Here is a 16,837-nt window from a genome sequence, read left to right on the forward strand (position 1 = left end):
CTACATTTCATGTTTCCTTCCTTCTGCAAGGTTGAGTCACATCCTTAGGTCTCCTTTTAGGAAGCTAAAAAACCATGGTAGAAGCAAAAAAAAAAAAAACAACAAAAAACAAACCCCAAAAACCTTTAACAGAAAAGCCTTGCATGCAGGGGAAGATAGATACAGAACTGCCAAAGGCCACAGTTCAATTCTTTGGCTCATCTTCTGCTGTGTCAGACAAGAGAACTGCACACCTTTTTTCCTGTTAGAAGCATAACCTGATGCTCTTCACAGCCAGACAACTTTGTCAAAGGATTTCCAAGATAAATGAAAGGTGTTCACATTTGTGAGTGAATAATGCAGACAAATTCCTCATTTGGAATACAAATTACTCTATTTACTGCATTTAAAAAAAACCAAAAAACCCAACCCCAACCACCCTTACATGGGAAAAAGCAGACAGTTCTATTAGCTATAAAGACAAAGCCTTTTTATACAGTAAGTTCAAAAGTATGAAATTAAGATCTGTATTTATTTCCTTTGGTCTCTCTAACAATTTAAATAAAATATTTTAAGCCATGACTGCCAGAGATGAGACAGTTCTTGCCTTACTTCCTCTGTTCTACTAACAGCAACACCACTGGTCTAACATGGGTAAGTTCACTGGTCAAAACTACAACGAGCCCACAAGTTGATTGTTTGAAGCCTGGACCAGTTTCACAAACCTGTTTTGTGTGGCCCAACCAGCACACAGGCTGGGGCAAGCAGAACTGTGAACTTAAGTCAGTCCAAGCTTTAGATGACTACTTCTATTTATGAATAGACAACTACAGTTCATTTCATCACACTGAAATAGATTGACCTTTTCAAATCACCTACCCTGCACACCTGTATGACCAGAACAATAAGTAACTGGAATTACAGCATCTCAATAAAAAAAATTAAATAGTATCTGAAATCAGCTGGTACAACTGTTTCTATTGCATACTCCATCTACTGAATTCTGAAAAAATTATTTGCATATCCCAGAGTATTTCACATCAAGTGTTTAAATATATATTTTATATTGATGTATTATAAACAGTATGTTTATAAGTATTATGCAATAGAATATATATTTCTATCCAAACCTTCCAATGAGTCAGAAGCTGGGCCATGAAACAAATGCAAATATAATAATTTTCTTATAAATATGATAAGCAGATAGAACTGATCCCCTATTACCAGGAAAAGAGACTAGATAACACATTTCCATCCTTTCTGTTCTGGGTAAGCCAATGGTACACAGCTTAAGTCTTTATACATGCTGCACTTTTCTATAAACACAAGTTAGATAAAATATATATAAGTCAATAGTAAGAGGTGCAAATCTCATTAAGATGGGATAGTTCTGGGGCTGAACCCTCACAAGTGTTTTCCAAAACAATTTCTTTGAAGTGTAGCTAGCTATTAAAACAACAATGCAGCATGTTTAAAAACCATGACCATATTATTTCTATTTAAAGATTAAATCAGTCCCACTTTGTAAGGTACAGAGAGTCAACTACTTGGCACAGGTACTATAGGCAAAGGAGGAACTAATCACCAAGTTTCCAGGCTGAGGACATGGCTACTGTGTCAGAGACAAACTTCCCCTATAGACTTCCTTTTGTAAACAACCTACAAAATTTGGAGGGGGAAAGATATTGACTCCACCTGTCTAAGAAAAAAATACTACTTTTTTCCAACTTTTTCAAGAAAAATGACAAAAGCCAAGACATATTTTCAGAATTACTGCCATAAAACTAATAAACACATAAATGTATTCCATTTTAAAACCTCAGGCAGTAGATGCTGAATTTAGTTCTTCCCAAATGATATTAGAAAAGTTTGACGCGTTGACCTTGAAGATCAGTTTCACTGCAAAAATAAGATTTTTTTTTTTATATTTTGTCTGGAATCACTGCTTTGGAAAGAGTAGTGTCTCACAGATCCTCACAAAGAAGGAAAGTTTGCTTCTGCACTATAAACTTTACCCAGACCCAAAAGGAGTATTTGTCAGAAATGCAAACCAGACTACTACAGTCTGCCCCAATTACAAGTACTGAGAAACCCTGAGAACCAGCATAAAGGAAGAAAGGAAAAAAAAAAAAAAGAAAGGAAGCCATGTCCTATTCAACAAGCCATCACCAACTCCAAAGCACAGTTCAAAGAAAACCTCTCTGGACTCCTGGCCTGACTGGCCCTGCATTCAGAACTGGTAAACAGGTTCTCTGTCAGGAGCAGGGGACTCGGCACTTGGTGATCTTTAAGGTCCCTTCCAACCCAAACTATCCTATGATTTTATGAAAAAAAAAAAAAAAAAAAGAAAAGTTCAAACACAAAATTCTTTTTCAGGCAGTTCTAGCCTCAGCTTTGCAGAGCTGATTACAAATATTAATGATGCTAAGTGAAAGAAGCAGTAAGATAACAACCAGACCTACTGTACTACTCAATTACTCTACTAGTAGCTCATTTTAGCTACTCTCTGATTTAGGAGCATTCAGGGGAAGTACAAAGCAGAGAAAAGTATGGCTGCTAAGAGCAGAAGAAAACACAAAGAATGCTATCTATGTCAGATATTTCCTGAAGTACAAGCAAGAAGAGCCTTTTACGTAAGTGCTAAATAAAAGATGATAAGGAAGGGCAGAGCGGTGAGAGTGAAACTATCTGAGCAGATGTAAAACAAGAGCACGAACCCCACCTTCCAGTTACTTCTATTACAGCACTGCAGGCAGGACACAGCCTCCACGTTTCCGCTACGAGCCAGTCCTCTAACAGCAGCCTCAGCAATTTATGAAGCAGAGCACAGCTGACAGCAGCAAGGCACAGATGATGTTACACACAATAACCGCCTGATAAGAGAGAAAATACTTTTACGAGGTGCCCTCCTTCAGTGAAGGGCAGCAGATGAAGTGCAGAAATTCACACTCTGGGACTGCCTAGGGCAAGGGGAAAAAAGAATACCTTAAATAAACCAGCTTTAAATCAAGCAAAAAGCTACACACAAGCACTTCAAAGAATTAGGGTATTTACAAAGCCCTATGATGACTGCTCAGACATATCTAACAAGGCTTTCACTCACCATCTTCAGTTTTTTTTGTCTCAAAAAGTTGTAGCATAAGATAGAACACCGTCCTTGAAAAGAGATACACTGAAGTATCAACTTAGAATAACTTATTTTTCTTATGATCAAGTTATGAAGAAATGTCTTGAACTGTGAAATGAAATTTTTGCTCATTTACAACACATACAAAAACAAAACACCAATCCTTTTGTAGAGAACAACATGTTATCAAGTAAATACATTTAGTTGTTTTTTTTTGTTGGGCTTTTTTTTTCAAACACTGATTCAGAACCAGGAAACAGACCATTTCTAAACACAACAATTGTGCTTTTCATTTTAGAGAAAGCTTTTGACTTTCAACTTTTTTTTTAACATGCTAAAATACTAAGACCAAAGATGACATGTTCTCTGAGGAAGTAAAAGCTATGTAACTGTGGAAGCTAAACACAAATTACTGGAACTTAGTAAGTGATGTTTAGTTCCTTCACTGAAGCTATGGCATATACATCAAAACCACAAAATTATGCAGTACTGAACCATTCTGGCAGTGTTGTAAATCCAACACATTGTGAGAAATTAAACTTTATTGTACACAGAGTTTTTTATTTCCTAACAACTGTCAGCAACACACAGTGCCCTGATGAGGGAATGTGTGCATGCCTGTCCCCTGGCAGGGAGGACCTGCCCTCAACAGATGGAACATGAGAATAAGCAAAGGCTGTATCACTTGTGTACCAAGATAGAGGCTTAAAAATCAGTGAAGTATTTTGATCAGTAATTAATATATTAGTTTCCTAAAAGTACATGGGCTCAAATTTGCTTTGGATATAAACTGCCCTGCTTGAGTAGTGTCTTGAGACACAATCCAGCTGACTACCTGCACAGTGTGCAGACACACCAAGCACATGGGTGCACGTGTGGTGTAACAGATTTATACACACACAAAAAATCTACACACACGGAGAGTAACCAAGATACAAACCATACCAATTATTGCATTCCATCCTCTGGAGACAGATGGCTTTTGATTAGCTTTTGGTTTTTATTAGGTTGATTGCTTTTTTCCCCTTTTTAAATAAAGTTTTATCATGACTGTACTTCCTTTTGTTTTTAGTGCTGCTACTCCAGCTCTCTCCTGACTCACCCACACGTAGCTATGCTTCAGCATGTTGCAGTTCATGTTCTTTTATAGTGTCACTACAATTCTTACTTGAACTGAAGAGGCTTAAATTGAATAAATCCACCCACAGAGGTAAAGGTGGGCAGAGCTGTCAGATCACATAACTAAACATACAAAAAGCCTACATAAGGCCAGAAACAGCGCCTGAGGTTCTAATTGTTTAAAATCTTTGTTTATGTGTCCTTTTCCACATGAAAGTATCTCAGGTTTGAACACCAATGTTTGTCACATTCTCAACATCACATCAGAAGCCAGATGTGCTTCTGAGAAACCCAGACAGACTCCTGAGATCAAAAGCACTCCTGGGATCATTCGCCTCTCTAAGACTGAAGAGAGATTTGCTACCAATGACTGCCACACTTAAGAGAGAGCAAGTTTCCACCAAATTTATTCTATGGCAGAAGAATTTCTAGTCCTCCAAGCTGAAAAGCTGGTCAGCCAAATATTAATTGAACTTAAGCCAACATAGTAGTCTGGTAACAAATGGCAAAACACCACAGTTCCACCAAAACTTTTTGGGTTTTTTTTTAGAAAAAAACAACTATATAGTTTTCTAACCAGAATAAACTTAATTCATAGTATTTCTCTTTCATAAAAAAACTTCCAATAAAACCTGAGTGTTGAGCATGATTCAAAATAAAAATAAATTTAAAAAAAAAATTAAAAATCCACACACAAACCATCAAAAACCCCAAGAGGGTAGCAAAAGGTTTTTAACCACTCTTCTACTGACTGAAGAAACAGAATCCTCATACTTCTTACCTTGGTTGATACAGTTTCATTTCTATAGCGAAACTCAAGAAACCACAAGGGTCTCCAGAACAGAAAGAACTTACGGGAGCGCTGCTGACAGCAGGACAGAACTGTCTGTCAAATTAAACAGATAAGCTGAGCAATGTGGACAACTGAGAGACTTTCACCTGAAAAAGAATAAACAGCTCATCCCTCCTTCCCTCACTGTAAAGCAGAGAAAGGAATTAATTTCCCACAATTCTTTTAATAAGGCTGCAACACCACTTCAATTTCTCCATAACACTTAAACACCAAGTAGGTGTCTTTTTACAACATGTGCCAGTTTGGCCCTAAAGCTGTGTGAATACAGTACAGAGAAGGAATGCATCAATACCAAATGCTTAAAGGAGCTACTAACACCAGAGTACAAATTCTTCAGAGTCACACAATTCCGGAATTAACACTTCCTCATTTCTCTGAGCAAGCAACATAGTTACAAAAGAAGAAACTAGAAACAATTTTGCCTTTTGGATGGCTCTGTCCTGCTGCTGGAATCACCTGGAGCCTGCCTTGTTCTCCCATTCGATTAGGGCAGCTGCATACCCAAGGAGGCCACAAACACAAGAAATAAGCATGACATTAGGATTCATTATTAAAAGGGAATCATAGTAAGAGAAAGGTACCAAGTTCTATGGGGATGTGGCTGCAATATGTAAAGCAGTCTAAAAAGAGTCAGGTTACAGTAATTTCTAACCATGCAAAACTAACTTAACTTCTTCGTGCCTTCAGTCCTTGCATAAAATAGGAAGCAAACTACTTCCTCATCTCACTAGACCATTCTGATAATAAATAACTTTACAGAAAGCAGTACCAGACTATCTGTGAGGAAACCAACTGCTTCTCTGGAGCAATCTAGCAAGAGCATTGTGCAGTCCAAAGCAATGAAGACATAGTATTGAATACTATGTTGACAGAACTAGCCCCACACACTTCAGGGGATGAAGCAAGGTATTAATGGAAGAAATGGGTTACAACTACGTATTCATGGCTGCCTGCTTTCTGCAACTTCTTTGAACACTCCTTCACAGCCAAACAGTTTAAATTCTTAACCAGGAGATGAGCCCAGAGAGTTCATCCTCATCATTAAATAGCTCATGACCAAAATCAGAACCATTTGCTCATAACACTAATTTTTACCACTCAGAGATACGTATTAAGCTCAAGTGGTGAAGACATGGTGGCTACTAATGGCAATAGACAAAACTATTTCACTGTAGCCCCTTCCTTACAGATTTTCTAACTTTACTTTTGCTATCACAAGTTCTTTGTCCAATAGACCTATCTGCCTTCTTTACAAAATCCAAGCTTCTACTCTTATTACTCCTGTCCACCTTTCCTTGCCCACCAGCTCTCTTTTATGAATTTTTCTTTGTCCAGGAAGTCCTCATTTTCCTTGATGTCCCCAAGATGCTGGGTGAGAGGCAGCATCATTCCTACACACTCCCTCAGTACTGACCAATACTTTCCACACAGCCGAAGAGCTCACAACCCAACCTCTCTGCTAGTTTATCATCAACCTAGCTCTAACTCAGTCCCGGATTCTAATTAATATTCTTCCCTGCTTTCAACTCAAAGCAAGTTGCTCCTCCTCCTAGTTAACTGCCATGTCTCCTCACCTCAGCTGTCCTCTCCATCCAAATCCATTTCTTCTTCCATGCTGCCTGCCTGGATATATGTTTATTAGAGCATGAGTTTTCACAGGACTGTAATGGGGTCAAACCGAGGCCCATTCTGGACTAGGGACAGGGAGACGAGCAAAGAGAGAGTCATCAGCTCTGCAAAAACACTCTGCTCTAAAGCAGAGACACGCTAGAGTTATTTGAAGAGCTGTCAAATTTTAAGACACCCATTACAACATCAGTTCCCAAGCTTCACTTTTGGCAGTTACTGAAGTCGTTTGACTGAAATTCCTTTGAAAACCTGACATAATATTAACATCAATATTATGTCACACTCAAAATATTAGGTCTTAATCAATAGTCTCTTACACTGCCATACACTAGACTCTACTGCCAGTCACACCTACAGTGAGTTTCCTACTGGGACACAATTCTACCCCATGTTTATTAAGAAGCCAGAGTAACAGAATAATGGTTTCCCATAAAAACTTGGAACACTGCTAAAACCATAAACTTCAGAAGAGATAAGAAAACAACTTGGGCTTTGTTATACTAGTTGAATGTTCTTGTAGGATTGCCCTCTGAACTTCAAGGTTGGAGATATAAACTAGATTATGCTATTCTGTTACCCCTGCTAAGAAATTAATTCAGTTCTGAACTCTGAGATGCAAAGGAAAGAACAGATAAAGCATTTACTATTTTAGTGCTTAGGAGGACATTACTTTAGTCAGTTATACATGGGAATGAGCAAAGCAGCCATACCAAAAGATTTTAAAACCATCATTACAATGCAATTGCCTGTTCAGCTGACAAATCCACATCTCCCCACACAGAAGCAGGAAATCTAAACTCCGAATCAATTAACTGCTTCCATAAGCAATCCTTACACAATGCTCTCTCTTGTCTGTACAATCTTCATTTATATAAAAGGTCAGCAATTTTATCTTTGAAATGAAGCCCCATGAAGTCTAGTGGTTACTTATTTCACTTCCACCTTTGAAGGGAACAGTTTCAAGTAACCGTATGTCTCAGCACATAAAAGGTGCAAATACAACAAGAAATGAACTGCCTTTTCATGGCCAGAATGCATTTTGCTTAAAAATTTTCACTTTCAAGGACACTAAACAGGAAGGTTTTGTTTAAACAACAACAAAAAAAAACCCCTCAAAACAAAAGAATTTTAAAAAAACCTGCTATGAATGTATTTCTTATTAATTCTTACAGCTTTTAATTTTTTTATTTTTTTTTTCCCCTAGAATAACAGTGCTAGAATTCAGAAAACGGTCTGCTTTTTGTTTGGTTTGGTGTTTTTTGTTTTGTTTTATTCAGTAGAGGGTCAAAGTGATTTGTACATCAGAGGCTGAAACAAACACCTTTGTTGTGCAACAGAAAAAGACAAGAAATCCCTTTCCGTGAGGACATCACCCTCAAGACTGCTATAATAAAAAGGAGAACGAGCCATCATCCAGTGCCACACCTGACTGAGAGAATACACAATTAGATCTACTTTTGAAGTTATTCAGCTTCTACAGCCACTAGACATAGAAACGGGGCTTTCCAGTCACCTAATTTACAACTAGAGCTCCTAGGAACTCATCTATTATCTTGTGTAGTACACCAGAAAAAGTTACTCACGCTAACACTCCATTTAATTTAATCATCTAGTACTGAAGGAGAACCAGAATTGCCTCATGGCTGAATTTAAGAGTCTTTTGAACTACGCCAGTTAAACAGAATTTGCTCACAGAACTGCCTCCTGCTACCGGGGAACATTTAAGCCCTGTAGTCTGAAGCAAAAAGTGCTTTTAAAAATGTATCTAGGACAGTGTTCTGCTGCACTTTCTTATACATAAAGTGATTACCAATGTAAGATTTTTTTTTTTTTTCTGCCTGGTGGACACCAATTTCAGGTAAAGCATTTGCTGATGGAATCAGCCTCCCAGATAAACGTATTAACTGCCTACAGGATCAAGCTTTAGGTTTTGGTGTGGGTGGCAGACAGAAGGCCTGTTTTGCAAGGCATGCTATTTTTGTAGCTACAGCCACACCAAACTGAATGCACTCAAATCTCACAAGCTAAGCTGTCCCAGACCCAGTCACACTGCTTGCACAGGGACCACCTGGGAATCCCAAGTGCTGTAGATATAAGCCAGAGAATCACTTAAAAACCAACACCACAAACCATACAGCATTTCCATTCAACAAGAGTAAAAGAATAAAAATATATCCTCCCATACAAACATTATTAGAAACTAGAAAACTAGTTTTATACACTTGCAGATTGTACCTGAGTACAATCTCTTAGTTTCAGAGATATTTAGTCCCCAAATTTTCCTTCAGCTCCACAATGATTTCATACAGTAGGAAAAAAAAATGGCAGGCTTGGTCAGTCAGATACCATCCCCCAAATGCAGCATCAGAACTTTAGATTCACGCAAAAATGGCAAACAGCAGCCTTCCCCAAGACACACAAATTAGTCAATACATGTCTATGTAGTAAAATCATAAAAATTCTCTTTCCAGGTAAAAAAAAAAAAAGTAGTCCTAAAGAACATTCAAAGATAGTAAGTCTGAAACCAAAAATACTTTTACAAATCAATTACATGGACAGCATTAGCATTGTCAGAGTTAACCAGAAATAAATTACTAAACATTTCATCAATATCACCATATTCAATAGCAACAGTAAATGAAGAGGGCAGCATAACCCGACAACAAAGGTTCAACAAGAGGTCTCAGTTCATAAGCCACATAAACAGACTGAGCAGGACAGGGTGAACCCTTACCTCACAAACATGACTGTCTTACAATTATCCTGATATTCAAATGATTATAAATGAAAGGCCAAAGAATGCATAATTTTCCCTACACTTTTCAGTTATGCTTTGTCTGTAACTAGCTTCCACAGTGAAGGTATTCTCTGTACATCAGGCTTTCACGTGACAGAGAGGACAAAATGCCATTTCTAAAAAGCAGAATGCAATTAAAACCATAGGGGATGGGGAACACAGGAGAAAGTGCTGCAGCTAAAAATACTTTCAGCTTTACCTACTCAATTCTAAAACTGCTCATTGTTTGTTGTTGGTTTCTGTTAAGCTCTGCTGTTTATGATTGAAATACATGTATCCCCAGTAAGCACTGGAACTGCAAATGTAAAACAGCGCCTATGTAAGAGCCTATTACTCTCAGCAAATTTTAGACAGTTGGAAACACTCTGCCAGCTGCAGCAGTCAACTTGTGGCACTCGAGAGAACATTCCTGAATCACAGATGGGGGGAAACTGAGGTGATTTTATAAGAGATCCTGAAATTAAAGGCAATCAAAAGAGTCCCTGTCTTCATAAACATGAAGAGAAATGCAGATTTCCCTACACTGGGTAAATATGTTACATTTCCCACAATCACAAGGAAGAAAATACTGATACTCCTAAGTTTATACGGCTGCAGATAAATAATAAATGAAAATTTAAGAGATGTGCAAGAGGACTATCCATTTATTTAAAAATACTCTTGATATAAGCAAAGAAATGGGAGTAGAAAAGACAAGAAATGGTACATATAAGTGGCCAACATTAATAGCTGGAAAATTATTTGAAATAATTCTTACCCTGCCTAACTGGTGCATGTATTTCAGGTGGCACAGCTAGTAAGCAGTGCCAATGCTTCAGGGTCCCCAGTGCTTAACTCTTTCCAGTCCAAGCAGAGTTACCTTCATACCCCCAGACTCATCACCTCTGAAGACATGTTGACAGTCTGGAGGGACTCAGTTGGACCAAAATGACTACCAGGATGACTCTCTGCATCCTGGTTCTAAGCACAGGAGTTGGCACTGACATTCAAGCCTTGTGTGGATTCAGCACATATATTCACATGAGCTGCATGCCTTGCCTGTAGCACATTTGCTTGACAGCTGATAATCCATGAGATGTAATTCGACAACATTCAAAATATTTCAGCTTTGAAGATGTATTTTCAAACATTTTTATGATGAACGTGTCTCATAAAATTGATTTGTAATGTATTTCAGGGTAGTTAACATTATCTTAATGAACAGGAGTCATTCTTCTCAACTTATGCCCGTCTACATCAATGACAGAAACTCCTGGTATAATTAAAGAGAATAAGCCTTTAGGTAGGACAGGCAAAGGTGACAACCTTGACTTACACCAGTGCCATCATTTCCTAAAAACCACCAACCAAATGAACTACAACAGCCACACACAAACCTGCTTAAAAAAACAAATACAACTCCTTGCATACAAGCTTTAATTTTGCCTGTCTCCACTACATCAAGATATGCATTGGTTCCATCTATGCCCCCAGCTGGCAGGCAGGAACAAGAAAAAGGGGACTGCAGGCTGTTTGTTTTTTTCCTCTTGCTGTGTATTCTCCAAGATACACAGCGAGAGGAAAAAAAAATCTGCATTTATGTTTCCCATGCCAAAGCAGCTGCAGAAATCCAAAGTGGCCCCTACATATGCTTTTCCAAATGACAGAGACAATTTCTGTTACTGTATTAGTCAATAATTCAGTAGTTTGCAATACAAAGATTCCCCGTCCTTCTGTCTCTTTACAGCATTAATTCCAAATGTTTAGTAAGCAATGTTAGAGGTCTGGTGACAGACGCCTTAAGGTGTCCCCATAAGTGTCTTTAAACTATTGTATTCAATTAATTTAACAATTAATTATTTGCAAATATATATAACTACTGATAGAAACAAAACAAAAAAAAAATATTCCTTTTTTCTCTTTATCAAGAGACTAAGACTAACACAAAACCCAGATAAGGGGACAGGACAGTTTTGTATACAAGAAGAGAACTGGCTGACACCACGTTTCCACAGCCAGTGCAGGGAAGGTTTCACAGGAAGAGGCAGAGACTTTCAGAAGACAAACTCTTCTATAATCTGTCCCCTCAGGTGGCCCCAGCTAAACTGCAAACAAGAAAATCTAGAGCACCTGATGACAAATGGAAGTTGTATAACAGATGGGATCAAATTCATTCCTTACTTTCATATAATTGTGGCACTTCTTGACAGGGATATTTTAAAACAGATCCTGGGATCACTTCTTTCCACAGCCCCTGCTCTCAGACAGCTAATATATGCAATAACAAATCTGACAGTCTGACTGGGATAAAAAGCTATCTTCTCTCCTACTCAAAGCTTCTGTTTCAACAATAGAATACTCTGGATGCCAGGCAAGAAACAATCCAACTTCATGTAACAGCAGTATCTTATTCACGTGGTTTAGGACTTTGCTATTAAGCTTGCCACACAGAACCAAAGACACATTCTGCAAAACAACACACCTTGCTAAACAAAGGTATTTATCAGGGGGAACCTTTCAAGTTTGAATCCATGTTCCAACCTTGACAACAGTAATCTCCAGCTATTTACTGTCCAACACCCAAACCTGCCACAACCTACAAGAGAAAATGCTGATTAACTAAAAGTTGTCCAAGCAGTCAGAGCACAAAGAAAGAAGTTTCTGTGTCAATGGAGGGGGAAAGAATTTGAGCAAAAGAGACTTTGCAATTTTTACCATGAGAAACAGTAAAAAGGAAGAACCCAGATTATTAGACCAATCTAGAAAATGTTTTACTGGTTTGAGGATTAACATTCATGTTAATGTACACTTGTATTTCCATATTATGTTACCAGAAACTCAGAATGACAGATTTTAAATGTTAGTAAGACTCCACTATCACAGCAGCTATACAGCTGTCACACCGTTGCTGACATTTGGATCCAGGATGCTGATGCCATGGAACACATAAAGGAAAAAAAAAAACTTCTACAACCTTCACAACACACAGTCTCTTGATTTATTTGGGGTCTCAAATGTGTCTGTGAAGAAACTTCCTGTATTTTTTTACCAAGTGAGATATGACACCATTTTTAAAAGTAACAAAAAATTAAGTTGCAGGCGTCCTTATTCTCAAATTACATAGAAGAAAATTATAATGCAATTAAAATTCGATTTTATCTGCTATATAATGAACAGGTTAGAAACAACACTGTCCTGTTACGGACTCCAAATTCACCTTAACCCCACCTGGAATTACATCGCCAGCATCACAGCGCTGCACACAAACCTGCAGGATACACCCTAACCATGACAAATTTGCAGCGATCCCTGCATTCCGCTTAACCCGCTGCATGTTGAGCCACACTCCGAAAGACTGCAGATGTCCCTTCCCGAGCTCTCCCCCTGCCGCCGCTCCCGTTATCCATTAACACTGTCACTCCATCCCGCATCCCGCGGCACTACCTGCATCCCGGGGAGCCGCCCGCACTCGCACCGGCAGCAAACCAGACCCGGCGACAGGGGGAAGGAGGCGCCGGGGAAGCCCAGGGCAGGGCGGCCGGTCCCCGGTGACCCGCGTGGTTCCCCCGGCGAGGGAGCAGCGGCCGCCGCTTCCCCCTGCGTCCCGGGGCCCCTCCTCGGCGTGCGGGGGAAAGCGGCGGCGGGACGGGAGAAGTTGCGAAGAGCTGGGGGAGCGGGGAGAGCAACAGCTGGAGCCGGGCGGGGAACGGGGGCCCCGCGGGAACGGGGCGGGGGTCGCGCCGCCGGCGCCGAGGGAACGCGGGGGATGCAGCGGCGAGCGCCCCGCCCGGCCCTTCCCGCCCTCCGCGCCGCTGGCACTCACCGAGCCGCCCCGCGCGCGGCGATGCGGGACCGGGATCCGGAGCGGGACCGGGATCGGGAGCGGAGCCGGAGCCGCCGCCTCCCCCGCTCGGCCGGAGCAGCGACGGAGCGGCGCGCGCGGGTGGCGGGAGCGCGCCGGGAGCGCGCGCGGGCGGCGGGAGCGCGCGCGGGGAGGGGGGAGCGGGGGGGGGGGAGCGGCCGCACAGCACCGCGGGCACCGGCCGTGCGGGCGGGCGTGCGCTGACCCGGATGTACCGGGGGGCGGCCAGCAGCAGGTGACTGCGCAAGCGCGCCCGCCCGCCAGCGCACTGCGCATGCACCTGCTTCGACTCCGAGTGTCTCGGGCACGGGCGGGGGAGTGAAAGAGAGGCGGGCGGGCGAGGCGGTGAGTGGGGCAGCCCCTTAAAGGGGCCGCGGGCTTCCCGCGGCCGCCCGGGAACAGCTCATGAACGTCACTCAGTCAACATCATTGATCGGACTTTGAGCCAGCTCCGTGCTTCGGGTGGCTTTGTAAGGCCTGGCTCAGGGGTTTAAAGCGTTTGCAACTGGCAAAGCCAGGTTGGAAGGGAGATGGGGTGCTTCTTCTCTGGGAAAAGCGAAGCTGCTGGCCTAAAGCCGTTCAGAAATGTCTTCCTGGGTGGCTCAAAACACAAATCAATAAATAAAGAAATAGTGAAAGAAAAGGTGGGAAGTTCCAGCCCTGAGTGAACGCTTCCAGAGCCCCGTACAATTGCGCTCAGGCTGATCCTGGAATGCTTTCCACTTTCATCTCTATGAAAACACAAAAGACAAGCAAAATGTGTTTAAAAAATCACAAAAAAAAAACCCCACTTGAGGTTATGGGGTTGTTTACCCTGGAGAAAAGGAGCTTCATGGTTTTTGGACCTTTATGGTTTTCTACAGCTCCCTGAAAGAGTGCAGGATCTGTCTTCTCCCAAGTGACAAGAGACGGGACAAGAAGTGGCCTCAAGTTGCATCAGGGAAGGTTTAGATTGGATATTAGGGGGAGAAAAAGTCCTTATAGAAAGGGTTGTCAAGCACTGGAACAGGCAACCTATAAAAGTGGTGGAGTCGCCATCACTGGAGGTGTTTAAAAGACATGTAAATGTGGCACTTGGGAACGTGGTTTAGTGGTGACTTTGCTACAGGTTTATGGAAGGGCTCAATGATCTGAAAGGTCTTCTCCAGCATAAATTATTCTAAATTACTCTAAACACAAAACCATATTTTTAGAACTTCCCATGGGCTTAATTATGTGCTTTCTGTGCAAGGCCAGGATTTGGACTCAATCTTCCTTGCGGGTCTCTTCCAACTCAACATATTCTGTGATTCTCTGATCTTATGAAGGTTTCACCTTCCATATCATACCCTGGATTTTGGTATCCTCACACAGGTACAATGCACACTCTGAACTACTTCTCCGGCTGTGGATAAATTTGCCACAGCAGAAGGAATGCACAAATACTTTGTTTTAGAGCTTGCTGCTTTAGTAAAACTCCACACAGACCTACTTAGAAAGAAAAAATTAAAAGTTCTGCTGTTTTTGTTTTGCCTTGGTTTTTTGTTGTTTTTTTTTTAATGTAACCTGGAATCTAGACAATGCTTTTCTAAATTTTGCCATGAAGTCTCACCTGGCCTTCACACCGAGCTGTTCTGACACCAAGAGAAGTTCGCAGCGTGTTCGGTGAGGCTGCGCTGGGAGCAGTTCAGAGACCGGCAATAGGGTATGGACACTGCCAGGAGAAAACTTGCACCCTCAAATAGTGAAACATTATCAGTACAGCTGTAATCAAAGGATATTTCTCAATCTGAAAGAGATAAACCAAGCACCTCAAAGTCCAACCACTTCTACTAGCTTCTCTTCAGAAGCCTGATAGCAGTTTGTTAACTGGCAAATATTAGTGAATATCAGGTGCCCCCAAGCCCACCGAGAAAGCACAAAAATGGAAAATACCTCAGAGATTTATTTATATGTCAATCTATTTCTCTTTTTATTTTCATACCTACATATATGTTGACTTAATCTGATAAACTTAGTTTGTCTTTAACTTATTAGGATTCAAGATAAATGGATTGACTATAATAACTTTAAAATATTCTAGGTGAAAGAGTATCCTGGGATATGAAGGAAGCCATTTGTGAGTATAGTTCAGCTGCAAAACCTGTTTGGTGAACTCAAAGGAAATCACCACACTTGAGTTTTGGTCCTTGGGTAGCAGTCAGGCAAGACTAGGGCTGGTGCACACCACATACCTGTCCATTGCCTTCACCTAAGCAGGGAAAGGGGAGGGCTCAGGCAAGCTCTGGAGGCTCTGAGAGGTTTCTACAGACTGGAGCAAACAGAGGAGATGTCAAAGAAGGTATGAAAAAAAGATTTTCACAGAAGCACCTTCAGCAGAATGGCAGAAGTTCCAGTTCTGCCTGTGTGTGATTTGTGTAAGTGGCTGAACAAATGCTTGACATGGCTTTTCACTTCTGCCACAGAAAGGATTTTTTTGCAGTGGATACAAATTTTGAGGTGTGAATCGATGCACACTCCTTCCTGAGATGAAAAAGGTGATTACCACATCCTCATCTTCTATAAAGTCCACAGAGCTTTAAAAGTCTGTGTGCCAGGCAGGAGGTGATCCAGGTTTCACTGAACTGAATTCAAGGCAAGCAGGATTGTGCTCTGAGTTAATGTTGGACTTGTTATCATTTGGGCTTAATAGAAACTGGGGAGTCTCACCTGCCATACCACAGAACTCTGTTTTGCTACACAGAACTAAAGAACTACACACAACCAACCTCAGAGATGAACAGTTTTTGTTGCTCATAACATTATAAAGCACTCAGGGCTTGGCAGGATGGGGTTAGACAAAGAAAATTTCCTAGTGAAACCATGAGCAGGTTTATAACAATATATACTCTTTAGGGTTCTCCAAAATTGTAAGATTGTAAGATCCTTTGATTTGGATCTCACATCTTTCAGAAGTACAAGAATGCCCAGACTCTGAGCATCATTGATGCTTTAACAGCAGCTGCACACTAAGACATCCACATCCCACATAATAATTGAAGCATAAAAAATTATTGAACACTGTGGAAAATGCCGCGTGACTAAAAAACCCAGCAATTTTTCTGTTAGTTCTGCCTTCACTTTTAATTTCTTAATTGCTTCTTTTGAATGCAAAATTGTTTTACCAGGCTACCACTGCAATAAATATTAAAACTCTCTCCAAAAAAACAAACCCCCAAAACAACAACAATAAGACAGAATTAAAGATTATATCTGTAAGTTAGTATCATAGAATAGAAGAGTGGCAACGGAACATAACTGTTCCTATACTGCTAAATGCCTGAGGATCATTTTGTTAGTAGGAGTGTTGGTGCCAGGTAGTTATATCTGACAGGAAAGAAAAAAGGTCAGAGCATTTTTATCAAGAAAAGATTAATAAGCTCCAATGTATGTATTTGTGTTGCATATGTGTGTATACACCAGTGACAAAAGGTTACTTTATTTTATATATGGATGGCCAGATGGATAAATAAA

General features: G+C 40.7%; 1 protein-coding gene across 8 annotated transcripts in view; it reads right to left on the reverse strand.

Annotated features, from left to right (window-relative positions):
• The window catches only part of CYRIB (CYFIP related Rac1 interactor B), a 99,313-nt gene that overhangs the window by 64,910 nt on the left and 17,566 nt on the right, over nucleotides 1-16,837 (reverse strand). For 4 of the 8 annotated variants that reach the window (XM_058832188.1, XM_058832189.1, XM_058832186.1 and 1 more), the window contains exon 1: nucleotides 13,307-13,493. The exons of 1 other annotated variant lie outside the window; for it this stretch is intronic. The gene's annotated coding sequence lies outside the window, so the exon portion shown is untranslated. Of the gene's footprint in view, nucleotides 1-13,306; nucleotides 13,496-16,837 lie in introns of those variants that run through there. 3 more of the 8 variants (XM_058832187.1, XM_058832182.1, XM_058832185.1) reach the window with 2 other exon arrangements.

The sequence above is a fragment of the Poecile atricapillus genome, chromosome 2 (genome assembly GCF_030490865.1).
Source record: "Poecile atricapillus isolate bPoeAtr1 chromosome 2, bPoeAtr1.hap1, whole genome shotgun sequence".
In the NCBI taxonomy this organism is placed as follows: domain Eukaryota; kingdom Metazoa; phylum Chordata; class Aves; order Passeriformes; family Paridae; genus Poecile; species Poecile atricapillus.